At 48.2% G+C, this 7,726-nt stretch overlaps 1 non-coding gene across 1 annotated transcript; it reads left to right on the plus strand.

Moving 5' to 3' along the window:
* The first annotated feature begins 618 nt into the window (after nt 1-618).
* LOC114672517 (U8 small nucleolar RNA) lies at nt 619-752 on the plus strand. The gene has a single exon (XR_003722923.2). It is a non-coding gene; the product is annotated as a U8 small nucleolar RNA (small nucleolar RNA).
* Nucleotides 753-7,726: the final 6,974 nt, after the last annotated feature.

A 7,726-nucleotide genomic window follows, 5' to 3' on the forward strand; every position in this document is an offset into this window, starting at 1 on the left:
TCCTATATCGTCATTGGAAAGGGTGGAGAGGGAACAGCGAGGCAAGGGTTATAGGAGGATGATAATTGGAAAGGAAGCCTATTTGCTAGCTTTCAGGAATGATGCCAGCAATTTTAAGGCAGTGTAAGAAGTTTCAGTCTGGTAGGAGGGAGAGGGAATTGTCTTGATTTGGAGAGATTTCTCCTCTCCCATCTTCTCCACTCTAAAACCACAAGTCAATCTAGAAAAGTTGGTGGTATGTGGTTTGGTAAATAAGTTCAGCCTTTGACATGAAGATTGACCTGGTTTGACATTGATTGATTGATTTGACATGCAGATGACCTGAGATTGGTGCTCCTGCCAGTCTTAAAAACAAACGAACAAACAAAAGCCCCTAAGCTTTGGACCTGACCTAGTTGTTTACCACATGTTTGATTCCAGGCCAGTTTCCTGTCTGTAAAATACGGGTGATTGTAATGCTTCCCTTTCCTATTGCACAGAGATGTGATGATAAGGTAAGCCATTCTACATTCTATCTATGTGTGCGTTGGGGAGGGAGTGGGGGAGGGATCATGTCTGTTTTGCTTCGTGTATTTCCATATTGTTTAGAAGATGCTCATTAATATTTGGCTTAATGAACTGTCAGGTGGAATAACCCTTCCCTGTTCCTCCTTTTGGAGGGCAGGTAGAACATGATGATTGGAGGTGCATGAAATGTGACTCACGTCTCTGTGTAATCAGAACTTGCAACACCCTGATTGCTCCTATCTGATTCTTTCTGAACAAAACAAACAAAACAAAAGAAAAACTTGACTTAATGAATAAATGGTGGACTTAGGTCGACTCCCAAATCATTGGTGCCCAAGCTTTAGCGTGCATCAGGATCACTCGAGGGTTCTTGTTCAGACTCGACTACCAGGACCCACCCAGAGAGTTTTTGGTTCAGTAAGCCTCGGGTGAGGCCCAAGAACCCCTGCATCTAACGACTTCCCCAGTGCTGTGGCGCTGCGGGCAGGGACGGAGGGGCCCAGGGGCAGGCGGCAGCACGGGAAGACGCCAGCAGGTGGCGCGGTCGCCGAACCCGGCCTCCCCCGGGTGCCGAGGGAAGCGGGTCAGCGGCGGCCCCACCTGCACAAGCGCCCGCTCTCCCAGGCAGCAGGGGCGGCGGCGGCCTGGCTGGCTGCGCTGCAGAGCGTAGAGCAGGGGCGGCGTGGGAGGAATTTGGGGCTCTTTCGCCGCCTGTCTCCTTTTACTGCTGGTTGCCCTCAAGGGAGCCCTCTCTCCCTCCACACGCGTTGGGCCTTACCAGCCGCCTGAAGCGGCGGCATCCATCCCAGCAAAGCGTGCCTTCCATCCTCCGGAGAAAACAGTCTTTGAGTTTCCTTTTCAGTGAACCCCCTTTGGGGACTGAACCCTTGCGACTAAGAAAACCCCTCCTAAAGTTTAATGGAACGATCACATCACACGTGGTTGACGAAGCCCTTCCCTACTTGCTACTTGCCTTGTGTGACACACTGTCGCGGCCCGGGCTTCCGGCTTGGTGGAGCGGACACGACCGCTGCTCCGGCTGCGGACTTCGGGCTCCTTCCCTGAGCCAGGCGGAGAGCGCTGCCCGCTTTAGAGAACTGTTAGGAGGCTGCCGGGCGACAACGCGGGAAAAGCGCCTTACACAGCATAAGGGCTCCATCCACATTAAGGAAGTAGGCAGGAAAAAGTGTCAGTCGAATAGCCAATGACAGTCCCTTAGGGGAGAAATGAATCTGGGTTTAGCTGTCCAGTAGAACGCTGCTGTCTACACTGTCCAGCCCAGAGGTCACTAACCATAGGTGGCCACTGAGCACGTGAAATACGGCGAGGGTGATCAGAGAATTGAATTTTAAATTGTATTTAATTTTCATTAAATTTAAAGTATTAGACCGCGCAGGTTTAGCAAAACGCCTTGCTGAATTGTGAAAAGACGTCCCTTAAGCCTTAGGGCATGGCCGACAATGGGTAAGAGGTAGTTAAATCTCTCTGCCTAAAAAGGTATAGGAATTTTAGGGGGTGGGGCAACCTGCCTAGCAAGGAAAGGAAGAGAGGTTAGGGGGAAAGGGCCAGAGGCGTTGCGAGGAGTTAGTGACTAAGCCAATGAGAAAGGAAGTCAGTAAAACCCCTCCGGTGGCAGAAATGGCTCAAGGGGAATTTAAAAACTGGAATGCGTAATATTCAGTCTGTCGTTTACTGAGCAGCAGAATGGTGTTACTTCTCTCTGTTGCCCGTCCCTTCAGAAATGTCTGCTTAACACAGAGCCTGGAGGTGGCAGCAATTAGGGAGTGAAGACATGACAAGATGTGGGGGTGTCCAGTGGGGGTGATTCGTTTAGGAAAGGTGAGAGCAAATTCAGGAGGGAGCAGGAGAGAGAAAGAATTCAGCACAAGCAGGATCTAGGGATTGAGAGACTACAGTGATATTGTGAGGAGGACCTTTTCCACTGCAGAGAGGATGGAGATTTTTGAACCACTTTTAATCAAATCTTACAGGTAACAGCAACTCCAGTAAGAGGGAGGACTTGAACATCTAGGCCTTTGCTTCAAAGCATTTCTTCAGATTAATGCTTCCTGACTTAAATAACCTCACTCTTGAAGGGCCTCACTTCTGACTGCAGGTGTGAGTGAGACAGGAGGCCAGGAGGGTTGAGCAACGCTACAGCAGGCAGACAGGAAGCAGAGGCATCGGCGTCTCGCTAAATTTATAACGCATCACGTCATTTTTTCTGGACTTTTGTCTCTCTCTGTGGCGTCTAGCAATAATGAACCACTGTCCACCTGCTCCCAATTTCTGTAGTTGTGTGTATGTATGTGTGTGTATGACAGACAGAATAGATGCAAAGCGAGGTGCAGCTTCGGTGCTGGGCATACTTCATGTGCTGAAACACAGCAACTCCTAGTCATTATCTCTGTTGCAATCTTAGAAAATAACTTCTCCCCATCTCTACTAAGAAATACAAAAAAAAAATAAAAAACTAGCCGGGCGAGGTGGCAGGCGCCTGTAGTCCCAGCTACTCGGGAGGCTGAGGCTGGAGAATGGCGTGAACCCGGGAGGCGGAGCTTGCAGTGAGCTGAGATCCGGCCACTGCACTCCAGCCTGGGCTACAGAGCGAGACTCCGTCTCAAAAAAAAAAAAAAAAAAAAGAAAGAAAATAACTCCTGAGGGTGATAATGTGGCATCAACCTCCTCTTCCAAGTGATTCCATGACAAAACTCTCAGATGAGGCCCGGTCCACCACCCCTTCCCTGCCTGGAACCTAGAGGTAGATGAAACATCACTTCTTAGTAGCCACCTGTGACTCATAGCCCCAAGAGCTGCCTCTCTGACCAGGAAGGCTTTGAGTAGAGAACCGGGAAGGGAGAGATGGCAGGCTTTGCAAGAGAAGCGACTTGTGTTTTCCCTGGTCCCTCTGTTGTATCCAAGTAAAGCTAGTTCTCTGGCTACTGCACGTGATAATTTATTTGATCCTGTTTTTGCCCACAGGATTTCCCAGCCACTCCTTACTGTACCCTCTACCTTCTACCCTGTTCTGTAGTAACCTCCTTGAAGAAATGTCACCTAGTGGAACCTCCTGATGTCACTCTTGTGAGCACCCTCATGTCCATCAGCATGGCTGCTCTGGGCAACTCCCAGTGGAGATGAAGTAAGTGGATAATCCCCAGTGGGGTTCGAGAATATCACATGTTTTTCCAAAAAGCTCCCATTAAAATAAATATATTACCTGGTGGGGAGAGGAGAATGGCAGCATTCAGCTGGCAGACTGGCAAGGAATATTCCATCAGATTAAATAGAAGTCACCGGTCTAGGAAGGGAAGCTTCAGAGAAGAGAGGTTTTTTTTGTTTTGTTTTGTTTTTTTGAGGTGAGTCTTACTCTGTCACCCAGGCTGGAGTGCATTGGCACCATCCCGGCTCACTGCAACCTCTGCCTCCCGGGTTCAAGCGATTGAAGAGAGTTTTTTTTAATGAGGGCAAGATGAGGGATGGAGAAGAAGGATGGAGAGGGATGAGAAGGAAATGGAAAACTAAAGGGTGGCACTCTCTGAAAGGGGCTATGCAAGAAGAATTTTATTTTGCATGAGATAGGGAGGAGAATGAATCTCGAGATTTTTAAAGTGAGATTAACATGGATTCAAGTTGTGGCTCAGCCACCATCTGTGTGACCCCCTTGGGGGCCCATCTCAGGAGGTTTAGTTTCCTCATGGGTACAAGGGGTCATGAGGATCTCATGAGATTATGTGTGTAAAACTCACACCTTAGAAGGCATATGCAAACCTCATGTTTGTTTAAGATTGGCCACCTTTCCTGCCACAGGAAGGAAAAACGACAGTCACAGCAAAGGCCAGGAGGACTCTTAGCATGCATTTGTGTAGTTGTTATACCTCTCAGAGCACTTTCCTATAGGTCATTACGATTGCCCAAGTTCTTTTTTTTTTTTTTTTTGAGACGGAGTCTCGCTCTGTAGCCCAGGCTGGAGTGCAGTGGCCGGATCTCAGCTCACTGCAAGCTCCGCCTCCCGGGTTCACGCCATTCTCCTGCCTCAGCCTCCCGAGTAGCTGGGACTACAGGCGCTGCCACCTCGCCCGGCTATTTTTTGTATTTCTTAGTAGAGACGGGGTTTCACCGTGTTAGCCAGGATGGTCTCGATCTCCTGACCTCGTGATCCGCCCATCTCGGCCTCCCAAAGTGCTGGGATTACAGGCTTGAGCCACCGCGCCCGGCCTCGATTGCCCAAGTTCTAACAACCTCGAGAGGTAGACGGTCTCCAGCAGTGCCCCTGCTTGCAGAGAGTGGCGTTAAGATCCCATTCAGCTTGGTGGTAAACTAGAGCAGAAATTTTGAGTCTTCTCAGGCCTGAATCTGGTCTGGTTCTCAAAGGCTTTTTGATAACCCATGCCCCACCTTTAACCCTGGCATGTTTTGTGCAGTTAATTAGTTGGGCAGAGCGTAATGTATGCACTTTTGAGAGACACTAATTGTGTGTGGTTAATTGGGAACTTGTCTGGGTGTGTGATGTCTGCCTGCCGTGGACTGTGAAAGGCAGAGTCTGCCGCCTTTGCAGGAAATAAGCAGTTGACACTGCTGTTTTCCTGCTGTGCCAAGCCAGCCAGAAGGAACTTTGCCAGGTTCTTAAGGGCTTCTGGGCCCAGCTTTGCTGATGAAGATACAGTAACGTGAAGTGCTTTGATGAGGCTATGTGCAGATTAATTCGGGTTCAAGACTATGTTGGCATGAACTGAACTTTGAGGGATGGGTACAAAAAAGAGTACCAGGTACTCGCAAGGCAGGGGCAAAAAAAGCAAAGGGTGTTCCAGTGAGGGAGCAACATCATCACTGACTACCACTCTTTTAGTACAACGAACACACCATCTATGGAACAATTACTATGTGTCAGGTACCGTGCTGGGTGTTTTTCTTACATGATCTCTTTGAATCATCACAGCAACCCTATAAGAAACCATTTATATTACTCCAAACTGCAGGAAACAAAAGCTCTCTTAGCAAGGTTGAATAACTCGTCTAAGATATGTAATAGAAAGTACGGAGGCATCATTTGAATCTCAGGATTTCTTTCTTTTTTGGGGGGGGAACAGAATCTCACTCTGTCGCCCAGGCTGCAGTGCAGTGGCGTGATCTCCACTCATTGCAAGCTCCGCCTCCCGGGTTCACCCATTCTCCTGCCTCAGCCTCCCGTGTAGCTGGTACTACAGGCGCCCACCACCGCGACCGGTTAATTTTTGTATTTTTAGTAGAGACGGGGTTTCCCCATGTTAGCCAGGATGGTCTCGATCTCCTGACCTCGTGATTCACCCATCTCGGCCTCCCAAAGTGCTGGGATTACAGGCGTGAGCCTCCGCGCCCGGCCTGAATCTCAGGATTTCTATCTTGAGATCATTTGCTTTTTATACCTGCACTGTATTGTCTGTCATCTAACTGATCTGACAAATGACCCAGATCACAATATGGATTGGCAAGAGGTGGGAATATCTTATGGCATGGATATTTTGTTGGACAGGGTTGGCCTGTCTCCACAAAAAGGGCCAGGTCAATTCTACTGCACCAAGACAGGCTTGCAAGGGCCGGGGTCACACTGTGTCCTCCTTTCTAAATCCCTCTAACCAATTGAACACACAGGAAAAATTCACAAGATCCCCAGTGGGGTTCGAGAGTATCACATGTTTTCCCAGAAAGCTCCCATTAGAATAATTACATTATCTGGGTGGGGAGAGGAGAATGGCAGCATTCAGCTGGCAGACTGGCAAGGAATATTCCACCAGATTAAGTAGAAGTCACTGGTCTAGGAAGGGAAGCTTCAAGAAAGAGAGCATCTTGTTTTTATTTATTTATTTATTTTTGAGACAGAGTCTTACTCTGTCACCCAGGCTGGAGTGCATTGGCACGATCCCAGCTCACTGCAACCTCCACCTCCCAAATTCAAGTGATTGAAGAGAGTATTTTTTGATGAGGGGTGGTGGAGAAGGATGGAAAGCGATGAGAGGGAAATGGAAAACTAAAGGTGGCACTCGTTGAAAGGGGGCTATGCTAGATTACTTTGCCCAGGTTCCTCAGAGGAGTGGGCTGAGCACTGGGATGGGGTCCTGGTAAGGAAGGAGGTTGCACCCAGGATAATCATATTACTACGAGTTACCGGTTACTGAGTACTTACCGTGAACCAGGCATTTCGCTAAGTGCTGTCTCTGTCTCACATAATCCTCATCATAACATCATGAAGTGGGACCAGTTATACCCATTTATCTATGCAAAAACTGAGACTTAGTTTGAGTAACCTGCTTGGAGTCTGATGGGAAAGGCTACAGCTGCGATTCAAACCCAAGTCAATTTAAAGCTAAGCCAAGCCTCTCAACCTGGATGCTCTGCTACCACCATTCTAGGCAACCAATAAACGTGCTGGATTGATTTGGAGATTAATTATCACCACCACCACCCTTTCCCTAATAATATGAGTGGCCTTGTGAATGTGTGGGCTCCCAATCACCGGAACGGCTCACTTAGAGCCTGTCTGAGAGATCACACCCTGCGGGAGGCCGGACAGAACCGTCTCTGCAGCCCCACCCGATCTATCAGATCTTTTGATTCAGTCAACTTTCAGGGTAAACAGGGTCATTTCAGACCATCTGGAGAAGCATATTGGCAATTCTCAGAAAAATCTTTGGTAGCTCTCTGAACTCTAGGAAGCACTTCTTAAGCCAGCCTCTAAGCTGTCCCTACCATCTTATGGCCTTTTACTCTGAGACCAAGTCGAAAGGAGCTGGGAGCCAGGCTGATGCATTCTCCCCCAGGCCTCCTCTTCGCCATTCACTTCTGAGCACTCTTTGCTCACCGTTCTGTGAAGAAGTCTTTCTCTTCCTAGTTGACTTTGCCTCAGCTCAGTCTTTCCCTCAATATTAAACTGAAAACATGGAAATTCAATCAAAGTGAAGGCTTCCTTTACCCCAGCAGGTCCTGCAAGCATTTAATAAGTTGCGTGGAGATGTAAAAATAGATCGTGAAGCAGTTGATAAGAATAACATTTCTTGCCAAGAGAGCCCTTATGCAGGAGGACTAGCAAAAAAAAAAAAAAAAAAAAAGAAAGAGAGAGAGAGAGAGAGAGAGAAGCTCAGGAGCATTGACAATACATGAAATAAGATTTGCTTTTGGAGAAAAGAGAACAGAGAAGTGTTGAGATGAGAACATGCTGGATACCAGCAGAAGAAACAGTGAG

Source organism: Macaca mulatta, chromosome 14 (assembly GCF_049350105.2).
Source record: "Macaca mulatta isolate MMU2019108-1 chromosome 14, T2T-MMU8v2.0, whole genome shotgun sequence".
NCBI classification, from domain to species: Eukaryota; Metazoa; Chordata; class Mammalia; order Primates; family Cercopithecidae; genus Macaca; species Macaca mulatta.